Below are 22,624 nucleotides of genomic sequence, written 5' to 3'. Positions count from 1 at the left end.
AAACCAAGGAGATTCTGCACAGGGGGAAAAAGGCTATCAACAGAGTAAATAAGCAGGCTACAGAATGGGAGAAAATATTTACAAACTATGCATCTGACAAAGGTCTAATATCCATAATCTATAAGAAAATTTAAAAAGTTTATAAGCAAAAAAAAAAACATTAAAAAGTTGGTAAAATACATGAACAGACACTTCTTAAAAGCAGACAAACATGTGTCCAACAAGTATTTGAAAAAAATGTTCATCATCACTAATCATTAGGAAATGCAAATCAAAACAACGAGATACCATCTTACATCAGTCAAAATGGCTATTGTCAAAATGTGAAAAAAATAACAGATGCTGGAAAGGTTGTGGAGAAAAGGGCTGCTTATGCATTTCTGGTAGGAATGTAAATTACTTCAGCCATTGTGAATAGCAGTTTGGCGAGTTCTCAAAGAACTTAAAAAAGAAATACGTTCTTATTAGCAATCCCATTATTGGTTATATACTCAAAGGATTATAAATTGTTCTACCATAAAGACAATTCATGTGTATGTTAATTGCAACAGTATTCACAATAGCAAACACATGGAATCACCATAAATGCCCATTAATGGTAGACTAAATTTTAAAATGTGGTACATATATGCAATGGAATACTATGCAGCCATAAAAAAGAATGTGATCATGTCCTTTGCAGCACCATGGATGGACTTGGAGGTCATTATCCTAAGTGAAGTAACACAGGAAGAGAAAACCAAATACTGCACCTTCTCACTTATAAAAGGAAGCTAACCTTTGAGTACATGTGTACACAAAGAAGGGAACAACAGACACTGGGGCCTACTTGAGCATGGAGGATGGGAGGAGAAATTTGAAAAGCTACCCATTTGTACTATGCTTATTATCTGGGTGACAAAATAACCTGAACACCAAACCCTCATCACACAAAATTTACCTGTGTAAGAAACCTGCACCTGTATTCTATGAATCTGAAATAAAAATAAAAGTTAAAAAAAAAAAATCCAATCCCTTGTGTATATACACACACCACATATTTTTATGTATTCATTTGTTGAAGGACGCAGTATTAGTCTGTTTTCACACTGCTGTAAAGAATACCTGAGACTGCGTAATTTATAAAAATAAAGAAAGGTTTAATTGATTCACAGTTCCACATAAATGGGGAGGCCTCAGGAAACGTGATCATGATGGAAGGCAAAGGGGAAACAAGGACATTTTTCACATGGCGGCAAGAGAGCGCGAGAGAGGGCGGGGGTGCTGCCAAACACTTGTGAAACATTAGATCTTGTGAGAACACCCTCACTATCATGAGAACAGCATGGGAGGAACCGCCCCCATGAGCTAATAACTTCCCACCAGGACCCTGCCTCAACATGTGTGGATTACAACTCTGGATGAGATTTAGATGGGAACACGGCCAAACCATATCTAAGACACTTAAGTTGGTTCTTTATCTTGCCTATTGTGAATAGTACTACAACAAACACGAGTGCGCAGATGTCTCTTTGATACTGATTTCCTTACTTTTGGATACGTGCCCAACAATAAGATTTATGAATCATATGGTTGCTCTATTTTTAGTTTTGTGAGGAAGTTTCCTACTGTTTCCCATAATGATTTTACTGGTTTACATTCCCACCAACAGTGTATGAGCATTCTCCTTTACTTCCTCACCATCATGTGCTATCTTTTCTTAGTAATAGCCATTCTAACTGGGGTGAGATTATATCTCATGGTGGTTTATGGTTTTTATATGCGTTTCTTTGAGTATTAGTGGTGCTGAGCATCTTTTCATATACCTGTTAGCTATTTATATGTCTTCTTTGAGAAATGTCTTTTCAGGTCTTTATCCCATTTTTAAATTGGATTAGTTGTTTTGTTTTTGTTTTTGTTTTATTATTGAGTTGTTTGAGTTTCTTATATATTCTTGTTATTAAACCCTTGTCAGGTGAATAGTTTGCAAATATTTTCTCCTATCCTCTAGGTTGTCTCTTCACTTTATGAATTATTTCCTTTGCTGCACAGATGCTTTTTAGCTTGATATAATTCATTTTTTCCTTCTGTTGCCTGTGCTTTTGAGGTCTTACACCAAAAATATGTGTCCAAACTAATGTCCTGTAACATTTCTCCAATTTTTTTTCTTGTAGTTTTATAGTTTAAGGTCTTCATATTAAGTCTTTAATTCATTTGAACTAATTTTTGTCTATGGTGAAAGATGAAGATCTATTTTCTTTCTTCTGCCTTCGGATATCCAATTTTCCCAGTAGCATTATTGGAGAGGTTGATCTTTCTCCATTGTATCTTCTTGGTGCCTTTATCAAAAATGAGTTTACTATTAAGAGTGTTGATTTATTTCTGGTTTCTCTATTTGTTCCATTGGTCTATGCATCTGTTTTTATGGAGGTACCTTACTGTTTAGATTACTATAGTTTTATAGTATAATTTGACATCAGGTAGTCTGATGCCAACAATTTTGTTCTTTTTTCTCAGACACTTTTTTAGCTATTTGGATTCCTTTTTAGCCCCACACAAATTTTTGGATTATTTTCTGTATCTATGAACAATCATTGATATTTTGATAGACATTTCATTGAATCTATAGATTGTTTTAGACATTATAAACATTTTAACAATATTAATTCTTACAATATATGAGAATGGAAAGTCTTTCCATTTTTGTGTATTACACAAAACATTTCTTTCATACATGTTTTATAGTTTTTCTTGTAGAGATCTTTACCTTTTTGATTAAATTTATTCCCGTTTTTTGTAGCTATAATAAATGGGGTTGCTTTATTGATTCATTATTCAGTGAAATTACTGTTAGTATATACAAATACTACTTATTTTGTTATGTTGATTTTGTGTACCATAAATTCAGTACATTTATTTATTTGTTCTAAGATTTTGTCAAGTGCAATGAAGGGCAATATGACTTCTTCCTTTGCAGTTTGGATGCCCTTTACTTGTTTATGTTGCCAAATTGTTCTGAATATGAATTGAAGAACTATGTTGAATAGAAGTGGTGAAAGTGGGCATCTTTGTATTGTTCCCATTCTTAGCTGAAGGGCTTCCAGTTGTTCTCCATTCAGTTTAATATTAGCTGTGGGCTTGTCATACATAACATTTATTATGTTGAGTTAGGTTCCTTCTATGTTCAATTTGTTTTGAGTTTCACCATGAAAGGATGTTGAATTTTATCAAATGTGTTTTCCCCATCTATTTAAATGATTATATAATTTTTGTCCTTGATTCTGTGTGATGTTTTGGTATCATAATTATTGATTTGCTTATGATGAACTATCCTTTTATCACTGATAACAATCTTACTTAATCATGGTGAATAACTTTTTAATGGGTTGTTGAGTTATGTTGGTTAGTATTTTTTTGAGGATTTTGGACCTATGTTTATCAGGGATATTCACCTGTAGTTTCTTCTTTATTTATTTATTTTTATCTTCATCTATTTTTTGATATCAGGGTAATGCTAGCCTCATAGAATGAATCTGGAAGTATTTCCTCCTCTTCAGTTTTTTGAAATCATTTGAGCAGAATTGGAATCAGTTATTTAAATGTTTGATATAATTGGGCATTAATATTTGTGTTTACTCAAGATAAATTTATTTTCTATTGTTTCAAGTTTTGAAAAATACACATTTCCTTATAAATGCATTTGTAACATATGTATATCTACATATATGTATATGTAGACATACATACAAGTATCACGTAAATTGTACATTAGCATACAGGTATTAAAATATATTATATTTTATGTACATGTATAGGTATTTATTAATTCAGCTATTTAGGCACATGATTATTGATAAACACAGAAACTGTATTAGTATGCATTTTGTATAACTTAGCAAAAGGGAAATAAACATAAATAACATATTAAGAAACCACAAGGTGCAGATAACCAAGTTTGGAGAAATTAAAAGATTTAAAGGAGAGTAGAAGAAAAGAGAGGGAGGAGAGAAGGATTATATGGCAAAAATAAAGAATCTGAAGACGATGTGGCTGCAAATAGCTATAGTTCACTCAGATGCTACAGGGCATCTGATTTTGATGACTGCATATGTTCTGTTTAAGGAGATTTGCTTTTTTATAAATAATTATTTTCACATTTCATTTTTTTTTCCAACTTTGGGTTACTAAAACAACAACAGCCATGTGGATTCCTGACCACAAATCAGAAACTTCCCAGATTTTTCTGCCCATGTCAAATGAAATAAATGCTCTCTATAAATACTGTAATAATTACATATTTGTAAAAAATACTTATATATAGAAAATGTTTTACATTATTTGCTTGTATTATGGACAGTATTGTAAAGAATATAGCAAACTTATTAACATTCTATTTAGTTTTATTTTGTATTTTTCATTTTATGCATACATAGTAGGTGTATATATTTATGAGATTCATGAGATATTTTGATATAGTCATACAATTCATAATAAGTACATCAAGGTTAATGGAGTATCCATCACCTCAAACATTTACCATTTCTTCACGTTATAAATATTCTAATTATACTATTTTAGTTATTTTAAAATTTACAGTAAATTATGGTGAATTGTAATCACCTGTTGTGCTATCAAATGTTAGATTTATTTATTCTATGTAATTACATTTTTGTACCCATTAACTATCCCCACTTCTCCTCCTCACCCTGCCATGCCTAACCACCTTTCTCAACCTCTGGTATCCATAACTCTAGACTCTTTCTCCATAAGTTCAGTTGTTTTAATGTTTAGCTTCCAGAAATAAGTGAGAACATGTGAAGTTTGTCATTCTCTGTCTGGCTTATTCCACTTAACATAATGTCCTCTATACCTTCCATGTTATTGCAAAGGATAGGCTGTTATTCTTTATTTTGGCTAATACTCTATTGAGCATATATATTGCATTTTCTTTTTTCATTCATCTGTTTATGGACACATAGGTTGATTCTGAATCTTGGTTATTGTGAATAGTGCTGCAATAAACATGGGAGTGCAGATATCTCTTCAATATCCTGATTTCCTTTCTATCAAGTATTTACTGAGCAATGGGATTGCTGGATCATATGGTAGCTCTATTTTAATTTTTTGAGAAACTTCCATATTTTTCTCCATAATGGCTGTACTAGCTTGCATTCCTACCAACAGTATACAAAGGCCCCCTTTTTTTTTTTTTCCCCACATCCTTGCTGGCATTCGTTATTACCCCTCTTTTGAATAAAAGCTATTTTAATTGGATTGAGATGCATGTCTCTGATGATCAGTGAGGTTGAGCACCTTTTCATATACCCGTTTGCCATTTGAATGTCTTCTTTAGATAAATGTTTATTCAAATATTTCCACCATTTTTAAATCAGATTTTTTTTTCCAGTTGAGTTGTCTGAGCTCTTTATAGATCCTAGTTATTAATCTCTTGTCAGATAGATAGTTTCCAAATAACTTGTCCCATTCTGTGGGCTGTCTCTTCAATTTGTTGATTATTTCCTTTGCTGTGCAGAAGCTTTTTAATCTTAATGTAATCCCATTTGTCCATTTTTGCTTCGTTTGCCTGTGTTAGTGGGGTATTACTCAAAAAATCTTTGCCCAGACCAATTTCCTGGAGAGTTTTCCCAATGTTATCTTTTAGTAGTTTCAGGTCTTAGATTTAACTCTGTAAAACATTTTGATTTAGGCTGATTGCAGTGGCTCATGCCTGTAATCCCAGCACTTTGGGAGGCCGAGGCAGGTGGATTACTTGAAGTCAGGAGTTCGAGACCAGCCTGACTAACATGGCGAAAACTCGTCTCTACAAAAAATACAAAATTAGCCAGCTGTGGTGGTGCACACCTATAATCGCAGCTACTCAGGAGCCCGAGGCAGGAGAATTGCATGAACTTATGGGGCAGAGATTACAGTGAGCGGAGATCATGCCACTGCACTCTAGCCTGGGCAACAGAGCGATACTCCATCTCAAAAAAAAAAAAAAAAAAAAAAAAAGTTTTGATTTATTTTTTGTTAAATGGTAAAATACAGGGGTCTAATTCTATTCTTCTGCATATAAATATCCATTTTTTATTATACTTTAAGTTTTGGGATACATGTGCAGAACGTGCAGGTTTGTTACATAGGTATATACATTCCATAGTGGTTTGCTGCACCCATCAACTCGTCCTCTACATTAGCTATTTCTCCTAATGCTATCCTCCCCTACCCCCGCCATCCCCCAACAGGCCCCAGTGTGTGATGTCCCCCTCCCTGTGTCCATGCATTCTCATTGTTCAGCTCCCACTTATGAGTGAGAACATGCAGTGTTTGGTTTTCTCTTCCTGTGTTAGTTTGCTGAGAATGATGGTTTACAGCTTAGCACTATTTATTGAAGGGACACTTCTATATATTCTTGGCACGTTTCCTATAAGTGAGTTCACTGTAGATGTATTGATATATTTCCTAGTTCTCTCTTCTGTTCCCTTGGTCTATGTGTTTGTTTTTATACCAGTACCATGCTATTTTAATTCCAATAGTTGTACCATATAATTGGAAGTCAGGTAACGTGATTCCTCCAATTGTGTTATTTTTGCTCAGAATGGCTTTGATTATTCTGGGTCTTTTGTGGTTCTATATACATTTTAGGATTGCTTTTTCTGTTTATGTAGAGATGTAATTGGTATTTTGACAGTAATTGCATTGAATCTGTAGGCTGCTTTGAGTAGTATGGACATTTTAACAATATTGATTCTTCCAATTCATGAACATGAAACATCTTTCCATGTTTTTTGTATTCTCTTCAATTTTTTTCATCAATGTTTTAGTTTTCATTTTAGAGATCTTTAACCTCTTTGGTTAATATTATTCCTAGTTATTTTACTTTATTTGTAGATATTGTAAATGGGATTACTATCTTGATTTTTTTTTTCAGATAGTTCACTGTCAGCATGTAGAAATGCTACTGATTCTTGCATGTTGATTGTGTATCCTACAACTTTACTGATTTTTTTTTATCAGTTCTAATAATTTTTATTGGAATCTGTAGATTTCTCCATATTAACATTTCTTTTAAATTTGGCTAAACTATTAGTGACAATGTGACACATTTTGTATAGCTCAGAATTGAATCTTATTCAAGTCCAGCTGAATTTTATAACAAAAATATTTTGAAAATGAATAGATCCTGTATTCAATAGCTCTAATAATAAGTACAACATGTACAAACCATTTATTGATATCATTCAAACTATTCTCAAAACTAAGCAAACAAGATTATAATTTTTATGAAATAATTTTCATTCTTTTATTAAGCTTGATTTATTTCAAAACGTACTGTGTTTCACTTTTTTAAAATAAAATACATGTATTCACAAAAAGTCAAATGTAATTTTTCTACAGAAATTTATTTTATGCCTACTATGTTCAAGGAACTGTTGCATTTATATTGATTTTTAATCACCTTTGAAAGAGAATTATATCAGCTTCTCTTAATGCATATTTAAAGGTGGCTAAAATATAAGGAAATAAATAGAAAATAAAATAAGCCGTCAGACTTTCAATCAACTTTAAGAAAAAAAATTTGATTTTTTTATCTGTATATACTTTTTCCCCGAAGATTTCACCATTAGTATCAGTCTGCTGTTTCATACATATCATAGAGTTTTTTCTGTATTCATAAAGAAACATTAGATTATATTCCAGAACTGTATATGCAGTCCACATAAAATGTCTGAAGAAATGATCCATGCTGCTAGAGGAATGTAATTTCAAGTTCATTAACATCTTAGGAATTAAAAACAAGTCAGAGACATAATTGTTCTTTAAAAATTCCCCCAAACATAGGAGAGTGATTTACATCCGTGATAGGGTTTGGATCTGTGTCCCTGCCCAAATCTGACGTCAAACTGTAGTCCCAGTGTTTGAGGTGGGGCCTGCTGGGAGGTGATTTCATGGGAGCGGTTTCTAATGGTTTAGCACCATCCCCCTCATTCTATTCTTGGGATGGATTTCTCACAAGATATCGTTGTTTAAAAGGGTATGGCACTTCCCCTGGTCTCTCTCTTCCCACTCTTCTAGCCATGGACCATGTGTGATGGACCTTTGCCTTCCACCATGATTGGAAGATTTCTGAGGCCTACCCTGACAGAAGCCTAGCAGATGGCCAGCATCATGCTTCCTGTTCCACCTGAGAAACTGGTAGCCAATGAAACCTCTTTTCTTTATAAATTACCCAGTCTCAGGTATTTCTTTATAGCAATGCAAGAGCAAACTAATGCAATGAAATAAGATTCAAACAAAGGAAACATGTGGATCATTTTCCACTCAACCTTCATCTTTGACTTAGATCATGAATTCTTGGTGTAATAATGACACATAGATATAGAATACAGTAGACTAGAATTCATGGGACATAGATTCTAACTGCAAAATCCTAGCTACCAGCCACTGCAGAACACCGTTTTGGACAAGGACTTAGAATTTACAGAAATTGTTTTTCTTGTGTAAAGAAACAGAATTGACTGATACCATAGATTCTCTCTTCTTACAATTTTATGTGTATTCTAATTATTTCAGTCTGTGTTAACAATACACTAGAGTTTTTATTTATATTATCGTTTGTAGTTATACATAAGAACTACTTACAATGCCCTATATGTTTTATTTATTGGTTTATCAAAGTGCATTTAGGGCAATATTAAAATATGAAGACCTCTAGTAAATGAGTAAGATATATTTTCACAATGATGTATTTTTGGTGCAGAATGATGGACTCATAGAATGTCACTAAATATTCTTTGTTACATTTCAATTAATGTAACTATAAGATTTTTTCATATGAACCCTGGTCTATCCTTGGTTTTCAATAAAACTACCTTTTGAGAGAATAAATTATTTCATCTTATCTTCATACATTTATAAATTAATCAATGACTGATGATTTAGATTCTATCTGAGATGGCGACCTTGAGCTAGAAGTCTTAGCATTCTGTTGTAAATCAACCCCCTGAGCCTTCTTTCATCTTATTTAGGTTTTGTTGTTTAAACTGATATTATGTGAATGCCTGAATATTGTTATTTAAAGATACATTAGCTCTCTTAAGCACTTACTGCTAAGCAACCCTCATTGCTCCCTTGTTTCCAGGAGAATGGATATTAAATATTTATATTCAGAATAAACAAAAACTACTTACACTATCATTGTGATGCTCCAAAAATAAATTTGATTCTATAAGTGTACTAACTACCTGTCAGCATTCAGGAATATGTTTTTATTTCCAAACTAAAAACTGATAACATAGTAGCATTTTTGAATATAATTTAATTCAAGGAATCAGATTTTATCATTCTTTACATATGTTAGCAAGGAAAATTCTGAAAATATATGTTTTCCAAAGAATAAAATCAGAGCATATAAAATATTCTTGCTGAAAAGATCTATCCATTTATCCATCCCTTATCTATTCATCCATCCATTCATCTATCCACCCATCCATGCATCCATTCATCCATCCATCCATCCATCCATCCATCCATCCATCCATCCATCCATCCATCCATCCATCCATCCATCCTTGCATCCACCCAAGAAGTATTTGTTGACCTCTATCATATCCCAGATGCAGTTCTAGTTGGAAGAACAAAGCAAAGCCTTTGTTTATATAGGAAAAGTACACTTTCCATAAATTTCCTTTTTGCTTGACTAGACAGAGTAGATTTTCTTGTTCTTTCAACATGTGGAATGATAGGTTGCACATATAGGTATTATAGATTCTGGATTTATTTGACCTACTTAATTTTTAGTGCATGACCTCTATCTTTCCTTAATGCATTTTAAAAATAATTCTCTTTTTGAATTTTTTTTTTTTTTTTTGCATTTCCTGCACTGCATTTGCTACATTTCCCCTATGTCTCTATTTTTCTGTTGCTGGACGTGGTGGCTCACGCCTGTTAATTCTAGCACTTTGGGAGGCTGAGACAGGTGGATTACGAGGTCAGGAGTTTGAGACCAGCTTGGCCAACATGGTAAAACCCTATTTCTACTAAAAATACCCAAATTAGCCAGGCATGGTGGCATGTGCCTGTAATCCCAGCTACTTAGGAGACTGAGGCAGTAGAATTGCTTGAACCCAGGAGGCGGAGGTTGCAGTGAGTGAAGATTGTGCCATTTCACTCCAGCCTGGGAGACAGAGGGAGACTCTGTCTCAAATAAATAAATAAGTAAATACATAAAAATAAAATAAAATAAAATAAAAACAAAATATATACTATCTGGTGTTGGTAGCTCATATGGGCCCTTGACCTCAAATATTTATATCACAATTTGGTTTTGCCTGGTAGGTCATGCTCACTCTTGAACTCTAATGAAGTGCCAGTGCTGAATGGTGTGGTGCCTTCTGTAGGTCAGTATAAAATTGTGTTCCCAGCTTCAAAGGTGAAAGAATAATGGCCTTAGAGCTGACTCTTCAAATCAGCTAGATGCTTCAGGATTTGTTAGGTAAGTAGAACTCTCCTGTGTGCAGCGAATAGGGATGTCCCTTCAGTAGTCTCTTCTAACCGCAGGGATGTTGTTCATAATTTTGTTATTTCTGATGAGTTTCCTTCTAAGCACATTAACTTGAGTAAAGAGGAATAAGCCTCCTTGGAGTGAGCATGTGGATGCAGAAATTGCAGGCCTGTCAACGCAGCGTATTCCTTCACAACTTTTTTGCCAGCATCTTTCAGATTTCCAGATGGGACAGAGATTTACCTTTCCCATTGGAGTAAAGAGCCAAATTTATATTCCTAGGTCAACTATTCTTTGTTAACATTTAGAATAATTTATTTTGGAGCCTTTATGTACATTGAGGCCTTAATATTGCTTCACACCTGCACAATGAATAAGCATTAAAAATATTTCTAACAGTTATCTATTAAGTCTACAGAAAAAAAGTATGAAGGTCAAATGTAATTTATTTTTCAAAAATAACATACTATGTTTTGCTTTCTTTTGTGAAATTTGTGAAAGGAGAACTTAAGAGATAATACTTTGTGAAACTTTATTAATCAGATGATATTTATTCCAAAAAAAACCTAACACATATTTAAGCCTTGCTTTTATTCTAATAAAAATGTGTCTTTTTTTAGTATAGTCACCATTCTTCCCAGATTCATAAATTTAAATCCTGATTCCAGATGTGATAGTATTCTGCAGTGGGGTCTTTGGAATACAATTTGGTAATGAGTATGGTGACTTCATGAATGGCTGTAATGCCCACAGAAGAAGAAATAGGAGAGAAATTTCCCTCCCCATCATGAGAGGATACAGCTAGAAAGCACAGTCTTTAAACCAAGAAAAGAGCCTCCACCAAGAACCTGACTATGCTGACACCCTGATTTCAAACTTTCGGTATCCAAAACCATGAGAAATAAATGTTAAGTCGTGCAATCCACAATACTCTGTTATAAGCCCAAACTAAGACACGAATGCAGACAATTTTTTGTTGTTCTTGGTTTCACTACAGTTAATGTATTTTTTAGATAATAATTTGCCATGGGCCTTCTATTATATTATTTTCGATCTATATTTAATATATATTTTTTTAATGTGGCACTCTAGAAAAAAAAACTCGATTGGTGGAAGAATGTATGGACATCTATTACCTTAAAAATCTACTCTACAACCATTCTTATATTCCTTTGGTAACAGCACCATAAGTTTTGGTTTGAGAAACCATCTAATCATGGACACATTTTAGAGGGACTACAAATCAAAACGCTCCATCCTTTCCTTGCCAAAGGATGCAAGAGGTTAGACTCCCACCCTCTTTAGTCTCATCAGGTTCACTGTAAAAACTTCTGCAGTATAACACCAAAGCTGAAAACCATAACAATTTATTTTTCCTAATATGACTTCTTGGGACACTGTCCGCTACTTATTGCTTTTCTAATTTATTTTATGAAAAGTTTGACTCTTATTTTTTCATTCAGTGACCCCGTATCTATGACTACCTTTGCACTCATGTTTGATAGTACTTTTATTATTATTAATAAAGAATTCTGTCTGATAGAGGAGGTGGTACAGAAGATACTTTAGATTCAAATATAATATGTAAACTTGAAAACTCTGTTGTACTTCTGAATCAAAATAGACCCAGAGTTTGGTTATATCTGTCATACTAAGAATGTGGCCATTGTCCTAAATGAGCATTGGTGTAGGGTTTTGTTTTCCCAAAAGCTTTTACATATTTAATTCACATGAGTCCTTTGTTTCCATATTATGTGTGGGAATTACTGAGTAGTGCTAGTACTTTTCTACCCCAGAGCATTGCAGTTATTTCTGTGTGCAGCCTTGTTTGATTATATTAGTGCTGCTTTATTGTGCTTCAGGATATTTTATAATTATTCAGCAGCATTGTAATCTTCAAATGAGTCCCCAGAGAATGCTTTCAAATAACTTGTGCTGTTTTTAGATCTCATATCATTCCTTAGGATGTAGCAGTTAGTAAAAATTGTGATGCTTCATTTTATTCTAGAAGACTGGAAAGAATGTGCTTTTGAAAAAATGTTACACCTCAAAGCCAAGAGAGAGCCCCTCACAGTTTCTCAGGGACATGTCAATGAACACAATTATTTAACTTGAGCAATTTTACAATTAAGTCATATATAGCAATAGCATTATTTAAATAAGATTTAAGCTATAAAGACAGGCACATTTGAAAATGAATTTCTCAGTAGCGCTCTACTAAATCATTGTTTCAGCCAGAATAGATTGTAGAAGGGAATATGAACATTTCTGCTATAGTCCAGGAAAATATATCTATTAACAAGAAAGCACTAACTGTATATGTTATCAAAGAAAAATGAGACAAGCAAATCCTGCCATAGAAATTGTATAATAACTTATTTTTATAATGCTGTACCTTTTACTTTTGTTATTTTCTTTTAGAGTTCCTCATAATTCATAGGATTTGTTGATTAAAGAAAGGACTAGAAGTCAAGATTGCTGAGATCCAATTCAGACTCAGACTTTTATTGATAAACTTAATCTTGGTTTACTTGTCTTATTCTATTATGTGTAAAACTTTCCTGCATACATCTTTCTGAAAAAAAAATCTCTCTTATGAATGTATCAATCATAAAAAAGTAAGAACATTTGAGGGGAACGAGGAATATAAATGCATATTTCAATGCACTTAAAGAATGTTTGTTTGCATTAGAAGACAAAATAATTCTATTTTATACTCTCCATATCCTCCATCATCTACTTATATCTTATCTCAAACAATACTTAAAGAAAGAAGGTTAAAGAAGGACAGAGGAGCATTACCAAAAAATGACTTAATATATTTCAAATAATACATTTAAATTTATGTCCTGAGATTCAAGTTGTAAAATATAAAGAAGGAAATAGTCTGTGTAATGCAAATCAACACTTAACACATATACTTTGTTATTTCTGAATAAGAATGCTATTTTCAAAAGACACTCACTCAGCCATCTTCCATGAGGCTGTCCTGGAACCTCCTAGAATGAAGATATTGTTAGAAAACCAGGGTAGATAACAAGAGAGAAAGAACAAATACTAAGTAAACACAGTTAATAAAAAGGTATGAATGTTTTACGAACTCATTGTAATGACTTTTTTTCTGATTACTCTGGGTTATTGACTCCATTTTTTAGCAAGTTTAATATTTAGAGAATTATAGTAATTATTTGGAATGTCAGGATAATATGGTAAATGATAATGTAATATGATTATTCTAATGATTTTACCTACAAATGTCTAGTTATCAATGTTTACTCTAAACAAGACTGAGATTAAATGTGGAAGCGATGTACTACTTTGTACCTTGTTCAGGTACAGTTTTTATATGTGGGTATGTTTCAGGAAGAATAACAGAAGGAGTAAGCCTGATGATTATCTTTGTAATTGTGTTTCTAATTTTGCTTCCTATATCTCCATGATATATGAAGCACCATTAAAATGTAAGTTATGAGATTGAAAGCAAAAAGAATAAGTAGAAAGAAGTAACTTTCAATGGTTACGTTGCTATTTCCCTTTGAGAGGTGGTTTTGGAGTCTTTGAGTCTCTGAAAATAGGTTTTAAAATTTGTTTATGATACTTTGTAATCAGCATAGTTCCCCAGACAGGGGAAATTATGTCCAACAAAGTTCTCTTTCTTTTTTATGAGGAATATTTTGATACCCATGACTCTTTCACCATTTGCTTTATTTCATATTAGTGAAGAGTCTCCTGGCTATTGTAACCTTGTGAAATGGAATCTCAATTCATTTGCCTTGCCACAGAAGCCATCCTTGAAATTCGGTCAGAGTTCATTATGCTGCTTGTGCCTCATTTAGGCCCAGGCATGGCGGAGCATAAAACTAAAAACTTAGCTGGAGGCACAGACAGAATGGATTTCAGTTTTGTAAGGAATTAGAAATTGCTTTAGTATAGATGGATTCTGTACAGATAGGAAATAAACGTCCTTGAAGAAAAACTAGCTAGTAGAGGGAAAGAGTGTAAAGTATGAGAAGACTCCTGGGAGAAGGTACAAGCACACACAGAGAATGAAAATGACAAAGAGTTGTATATAAAAAGCCATTAAGAAGGAATGTTATGAAAGTATGCATACTAAAACAAAAAGCAAATGCAGCACTAGCAGTCTAACTAATGGTTGTATATCTAGCCAGAGCTGCAAAAGAAAATAAATTTGAGAGAGGCAGTTATCATTTATCATGTATTTGAAACAAAAAAGACAAGAAAATATATAAGATTAGGAATCATATGCACTTTGGTATAAGAGTAATATTGTGAGAGTAACTGAAATTTGACAGAAATATAAATAATGAGTATCAATATGGCAAAATATAAGTTGCCTTAGAAATACTCCAGGGGTAATGAGAAGATGGAACTCAAATACATACTCTTCCTATGGAAAGTATATATTACTTTCATATAATAAATTTTATTATACATAAATTTTATACTCAATGTATTGCCTTAGTGAATACAAACTGAAGGTTTATTAAATTGCTGCATTGGGTCAAGGTTAGAAAATTAAAGGAACAAATACACTAAGCATCCTTTTAATGGTGCTGGGTTTTTCGTTCTTCCTAAGTGTACACTGCAATTTTTCTTTTCCTGTGATTTATTAATTTTTTTTTTTGCCATTTGCCTTGTGACCAATCTTCCTACCCTTTGTAACAGCACAATTGCTGCCACTTTTTCGTGGTACTCAGCTACTTATCTTTTAATCTGTTTATTAGCTTACCTACTTACCTATCTGCCTATTGTTTTTCTAATTTTATTTGATATATATTTATATAAAGTATATAGTACATATACATATATTCATTATTTAAAAATTTCATTTGTTCTACGACAGGCTGAGATGCTGTTAAGCCCTTTCTCTAAGGAATTTACAGGCAAGATTTAGGAAGTCTCATAAAGTCACCTTGTAAATTAAATTTTGCTTTGCTTTATCGTTTTCTATGTTTGTCCACAAAAGGAATACATTCTTTTTGGAAGGACTCTCAAGTACATAGACTGGTTCTTTGGTCACATTAAACTTTCTAATTTCCTAGTAGACTTTCACAAATTATCCATAGAAATCTGTATTGAATTTATATATATATATATATATATCTAACGTGCAAATCTGGCTTATAGCTTCCAGTGCACCACTTTTGAGTTGTATGAATGAGGCAAAGTGGCTTCACTACTCTAAGCCCCCATTTCCTCATATATAAAATGGATCATATGATAAAAATATGATAAAAACTGCCTTGAAGTGTTGTTTTTAACAAAATAATCAATGTAAATGTTTAGCATAGTGACTGACATGTACAAAGTACTCAATCAAAGTTAGTTACTATTATTATATGATGGTAAAATTCATATATATATACACACACACGCACACACACACAGAACTATACAGCTAAATTAAATGGCAGCTCATAATAAAATCTCCAAACATTCCAAACATTCCACTTAATACAGTTGGTGAGGGAGATGTCAAGATGGTTTGCAGACATTGGAAGAAGGCTGAAGTAGGACCAGAATGTCGAAGGCGTTTTTGGCAGAACTATGAGATGTGTAATACCATGAAGATAGAATTTAACACATTGTTATTCTAGAAGAATGAGCACACAGAGAGCCTACATTTAGTAGCTAAATTGATTGCTTTACATAAATTACGTTTTGTGTATAGTGATTGTATATATCCTGACAATCTTGAATTTTTATTTGGGCCCAGCTATAATGTCATGTAGCAAGTCTGATGATGTGTTTTGTCCAGAGAGAGAGATGAAACAATTCTCTAGTTGTTGTTGTAACTATCAGATATTTCTTTTCATTAACAGTTTTCAGTTTGGTTATGTCTCTGAAAATAGGACACTTATCTTTGTACAGTTTATCACCCACCAAATTAAGAAAAAGATTATATTTACATTTTTGGCTTGCCCATTATTATTATTATTATTATTATTATTATTATTATTATTTTGTCTTCCTGAAACTCTCCAAAGACATGTCCTGGGTTTTAATAAAATTCACTATATTTTGAAAAGTGACCTTTGTCAGAAGTAAGAAGAGCACAATTTTAGTATTGGCAAATTCTTAAAAATTTGTAATCTCATCAGAATTGATAGATACTGTTAATGGAAGATATAAGCAACATTTCAGCAACCTGTATGGACTATTCTTCCTCCCTCTGTAATACGAAAAACAGCCATGTACTCCTTCTCTAAATTCCAAATTCCAAAAAAAAAAAAAAAAAACTTCAGAGTTTATTTCTCCCTGGTTTGCACCCTTTTGTTGCATTAGTTGCAAAAGCCTTAAAGTTGAAAGTAAATGGAGAAGTATTGATTCATCTTAGTCTTAGAGAGAATATCTTAGAAAAATAAAATCTTATGATTGCATCTTACATCTTGGTTGCAAAGCAGTAATTTCTTTCTTTGAACAATGCACTTTCTAAAACAAGTTTGAAGTTACTCTTAATATACACTTCAGAAACTGTTTTTCTCAAAATCCAGGCACACTGTTTACACTGAATTGGTTACTAATATTCATAGAGAGTATTTAAAATATTTTTTAGCAATTTGTGTTTTTTCTTTAAAATAAATGTGCTTTCTAGAAATTATGGTGATCAACTGTCCCAATTTGCCTGAGACTGAGAGGCTCCCTGGACTGGGCTTTTAGTGCTCAAACCAGTATTAGGCAATCAGGATGGTTGGTTATACTAAATGTACTACACACATTAAAAAAAAAAAAATGTAGTGTATGCAGTTAAACATGTTCAAAGTGCAACTTTTGTTGGAATGTCCATTATCATACTCGAATGAAATATATATGGACCAAGGAAATCCCCATTCCCCATTTAGTATTAATGATAATATGACTAAAAGTATTATGGTTTAATTAGGTGGGGTCATAACTGCATTTTTAGTTTATTAAAAGCAGAAATATTAATATAAATATTGTAATATGAAACTGAGCAGATGATAGGTCACAGATACTAAGGGGAGAAGGAAGTAATAAACATATGTATTTGAAGCTTATCCTTTTTCTTTTTATTTCTAAATGCCCATTTCATTTCTAGAGTCTATTAAAATTTACAGTAGCAATTTAGGAAAACGTAGGTTGTAATCTAAGATAATTTATTTTAGCTGAAATATTGATAGAATTATAATTGACTCAAATTTGGCTTCCTGCTGCTGGGAAGTCAAAGCAGGAGAAGCAAGGTGTAGTAAAAGGACAGCAGCTTTTACTCAAATGCTAGCAGATGGGAGAATGGCTAAGCTCAAGCATCAAAGGAATAATATCAAATGTTAGGCTGGGGAGAGGGATTTTAAAAAAGCATGCAGGACTGGTGCTGAGTACAAGATCTGTGTGTCTTCTTCTGGTAACTATCTTGAGTCACAATCCACCTGGAGTGTGAGCTGATGTAATATCCATAATGGCCAGGTTGTAGATTAACTGCTTTGAGGTAATTCCTGGAATTTCACAGATCGGTCTCCATGCCTGGTTTGTCTCAAGATTAGCCCGCACATAATTACATAAACTAGCAATGAAAGGGAGCGTCCAGTGGGAAGGGAGGGGAAAAAACATTCAGTATGTTTTCAAGGTTAAAAGCAAGATAGGAAAAAAAAAGCTTCAAAATGCATTTTAAACCTAAGCTACTCTGTTATACAGCCATGCAATATTTGTAGAAAAGTATTTTTTTTTCTTTTTTCTTTTTGAGACATAGTCTTGCTCTGTTGTCCATGCTGGAGTGCAGTGGTGTTAGCTAGGCCCACGGCAAACTCTGCCCCACTGGGCTCAAGCAGTTCTCCTGCCTCAGCCACCTGAGTATCTGGGATTACAGGCACACATCATCACGCCTGACTAATTTTTGTATTTTAGTAGAGATGCAGTTTCACCATGTTGGCCAGGCTGGTCTTGAACTTCTGACCTCAGGTGATCTGCCTGCCTTGGCCTCCCAAAGTGATGGGATTACAGGCGTGAGCCACCACACTCAGCTGACAAATAATTTTTATTATTTATGAACATTACCTAATAAGCAGGTTATGTACCGCTTCAACTATATTGATAAGGAAACATAACACCAATAACTGTAAAAGGATAGGTAGAAAGTTCTGAAAGTCATTTGGAACATATTTTTTTTGTTGTTTATAAAACTTAACTACCCCCTTGATTCCAATTAATTATCTCAAATACTGCTCCATTTCTTTGCTTCCTATCCACACAAAAACTTTGTATTTGTGTAGTTCCTGTTTTTAATCTTTACCTTCTCATATATCATTTCTTTGTATATATATACTTACGTTTCTAGCAATGATTTTTCCAGTGTGCTCAAAATACATAATGGAATGCCCATTGACATTTTCATACTTTCCTTTGTTATGAAATGGGCACCTCAAGTATAAGAAGGCAACATATTATTTTAGATTCCAATCTGTGCCTGTGTCTTTCTTCTCCATGTTTGTATTAGTCTGTTTTCATACTACTATAAAGAACTTCCTGAGACAGAGTAATTTATATAGGAAAGAGATTTATTTGGCTCACAGTTCCACATAGCTGGGGAGGCCCAAGGAAACTCATAATTATGGTGGAAGGCAAAGGGGAGGCCAGGCACCTTCTTCATAAGGGGGCAGGAAGGAGAATGAACGCAGGAGGAGCTACCAAACACTTATAAAACCATCAGATCTCATGAGAACTCACTTGCTGTCATGAAACTGCCCCCATGATTCAATTACCTCCACCTGGTATCTCCCTTGACATGTAGGGATAATGTGGACTATGGAGATTACAATTCAAGATGAGATTGTGGGTGGGGACACAGTCAAACCATATCACTCCACCCCTGGCACCTCCCAAATCTTAAATCCTAACTTTTCAAAACAGAAACATGCCTTTCCGACTGTCCCCCAAAGTCTTAACTCATCTCAGCTTTAACCCAAAGGTTCAAGTCAAAAATCTCATCTAAGACAAAGCAAGTTCCTTTCACTTATGGGCTTGTAAAATCAAAAGCAAGTTAGTTAGTTCCTAGATACAGTGATGGTACAGGCATTGGGTAAATAAACCCATTCTAAATTGGAGAAATTGGCCAAAATCGAGGTGCTGTAGGCCCCATGCAAGTCCAAAATCCAGCAGGACAGTCAAATCTTAAAGCTCCAAAATTATCTCATTTGACTCCATGTGTCACAACCAGGTTACACTGATGCAAGAGGTGGGCTCCCATTGCCTTGAGCAGCTCAGCCTGTGTGGCTTTGCAGGTACAGCCTGGCTCCTGGCTGCTTTCATGGGTTGAGTGTCTGTGGCTTTTCTAGGTGCATGGTGCTAGCCGTCAGTAAATCTGTGGGGTCTGGGGGACGGTGGCTCCCTTTTCACAGCTCCACTAGGCAGTGCCCCAGTGGGGACTCTGTGTGGGGGTCTCCAACCCCACATTTCCCTTTTAAATTCCCCTAGCATAAGTTCTCCATGAGGGCTCCACCCTCACAGCAAACTTCTGTCTGGACATCCAGGTGTTTCCATATATTCTCTGAAATCTAGGCAGAGGTTTCTAAACCTCAATTCTTGACTTTTGTTAACCCACAGGCCCAACACCACATGTAAGCTTCCATGGCTTGGGACTCGCACCCTCTGAAGCAATGGCCTGAGCTGTATGTTGACCCCTTTTAGCCACTGCTGGGATGCAGGAGACCATCCTGAGACTGCACAAAGCAGCAAGGCCCTGGAACTGGCTCATGAAATCCTTTGTTCTCCCTAGGACTCTGGGCCTGTGATGGATGGGGCTTTCATGAATACCTCTGACATGCCCTGGAGACATTTTCCCCATTATCTTGGTGAAACATTTGGCTCCTTGGTAGTTATGCAAATTTCTGCAGCTGGCTTGAATTTCTGCTCAGAAAATGGGTTTTAGTTTTCTATCCCATTGTCAGACTGCACATTTTGCAAACATTTGTGCTCTGCTTTCCTTTTAAACATAAGTTCCAATTTCAAATAATCTCTTGTGAATGCATAAAATTAAATGCTTTGGAGCACCTGAGTCACCTTTGAACACTTTGCTGCTTAGAAAATTCTTCTACCAGATACCCTAAATCATTTCTCTCAAGTTCAAAGTTCCACAGATCATTTCTCTGAAGTTCAAAGTTCCACAGATCTCTAGGGCAGGGGCAAAATGACACTAGTCTCTTTTCTAAAGCATAGCAAGAGTCACCTTTATTTCAGTTCCTGGCACATTCCTCATTTCCATCTGACACCACCACAGCCTGGATTTTATTGTCCATATCACTATCAGCATATTGATCAAAGCCATTAAACAAGTCTCTAGGAAGTTCCAAACTTCCACACATCTTCCTGTGTTCTTCTGAGCCTTCCAACATGTTTCAACATATGTCTGTTACCCACATGTAAAGTCACTTCCACATGTTTGGATACCTTTACAGCAGCACCCAACACTCTGCGGTACCAATTTACTGTATTAGTCTATGTTTGCAGTGCTATAAAATCTGCCTGAGACTGGGTAATAAAGGAAAGAGGTTTAATTGACTCACAGTTCCACATGGCTGGGGAGGCCTCAGTAACTTACAACCATAGTGGAAGGTGAAGGAGAAGCAAGGTGCCTTCTTCACAAGGTGGCATAAAGGAGAAATAATGGAGGAGGACTACCAAACACTTATAAAACTATTAGATATCTTAAGAACTCATTAACTATCATGAAAACAGCCTGAAGGATACTGCCCCATGATTCAATTACCTCCACCTAGTCTCTCCCTTGACATATGAGAATTATGGAGATAACAATTCAAGATGAAATTTCAGGTAGGAACACAGCCAAACCATATCAATGTCAGTAACATAGAGCATCAGCCACTTGCCAGACACAATCAAAATCTAAGAGGCATGGCTTTTTATTTTTCTATGTAAAATACTATCTGGTACTTAGTTTGTGCTAAAGAAATGTATGTTAAATTTCTTAATTATTTAATTATATTTAGAAAAACATATAGTAGTTGGATACTAAACTATATCAAACACATATTCTATGTAAAAAATGTTGCATATATTAATGCAGATGTCTCCTTAATAACAAGAAACAGTTAAATAGCACTTTAAAGGTTATATAGCACATTAACAAAATTTATTTGCTCATTTGCTTATAATCATGGGAGGAGATACTGAAGACTTTAAGCTCCTTGAAGGCAGGAAGTATGCCTTCTTTTTTACTTTATCTACAGTATATAGTCTTGGCACAGAGTAGATGTTTAATGAATTGTTTTAAATAAATGGAATGACTCACTTAGAAATATCCCTATTGAGTAAAAGGTAAAGCCAATGCACAACCCAGATCCCCTCATTTCAAATCCTGTGAGCTTACATTTTGAAAACATCGTCAATATTGACATACACAAAAAAGAAAGGTGTGCCTAAATCCAATAGTTTATATTGATAAAATATTCATGACTCCCCCTTCTCTTCCTCCTGTTTACTTTGGCTGGTTATCTCAGCTGACTACATTTCTTTCTTTCTTTTTTTTGAGATAGAGTCTCACTCTGTCCCCCAGGCTGGGGTGAAGTGGTGTAATCTCAACTCACTGCAACCTCTGCCTCCCAGATTCAAGTGTTTCTCCTGCCTCAGCCTCCCAAGTAGAGTAGGTGGGATTGCAGGTGTGCACCACCATGACCAGCTAACTCTTGTATTTTTAGTAGAGATGGGTTGTCACCACGTTGGCCAGGCTAGTCTTGAACTACTGACCTCAGTTGATCCACCTGCCTTGGCCTTCCAAAGTGCTGGGATTACAGGCATCAGCCACCGCACCCAGCCTCGGCTGACTATATTTCATTCAGTGAATGAAAGAATACTGAACTTGACGTCTAGTTGTAGGTAAGTTCGTAGATGTCAGTAACGAGTATCCTTGAATAAGGCATTTGATCTGTCTTGTCTTGCTTTTTTGCATTGTAAGAAATTTGGGTCCAAATATCTCAAAGGTCTATTAGAGGTCTAATAATTTTTAAATGCTTTTGGTATTTAAGATGCTTATATGATCAGAATTTCAGATTTGATTGCTGTATCAGTCAGTTTGATCTCATGTATGGAACTACAAGCTTTTACCCTTGAAACCTGACCCCTAAAACATTAATACACACCGTGATATAG

This window comes from Theropithecus gelada, chromosome 6 (assembly GCF_003255815.1).
Source record: "Theropithecus gelada isolate Dixy chromosome 6, Tgel_1.0, whole genome shotgun sequence".
Classification (NCBI taxonomy): Eukaryota; Metazoa; Chordata; class Mammalia; order Primates; family Cercopithecidae; genus Theropithecus; species Theropithecus gelada.
This window is presented reverse-complemented; position numbering follows the sequence as displayed.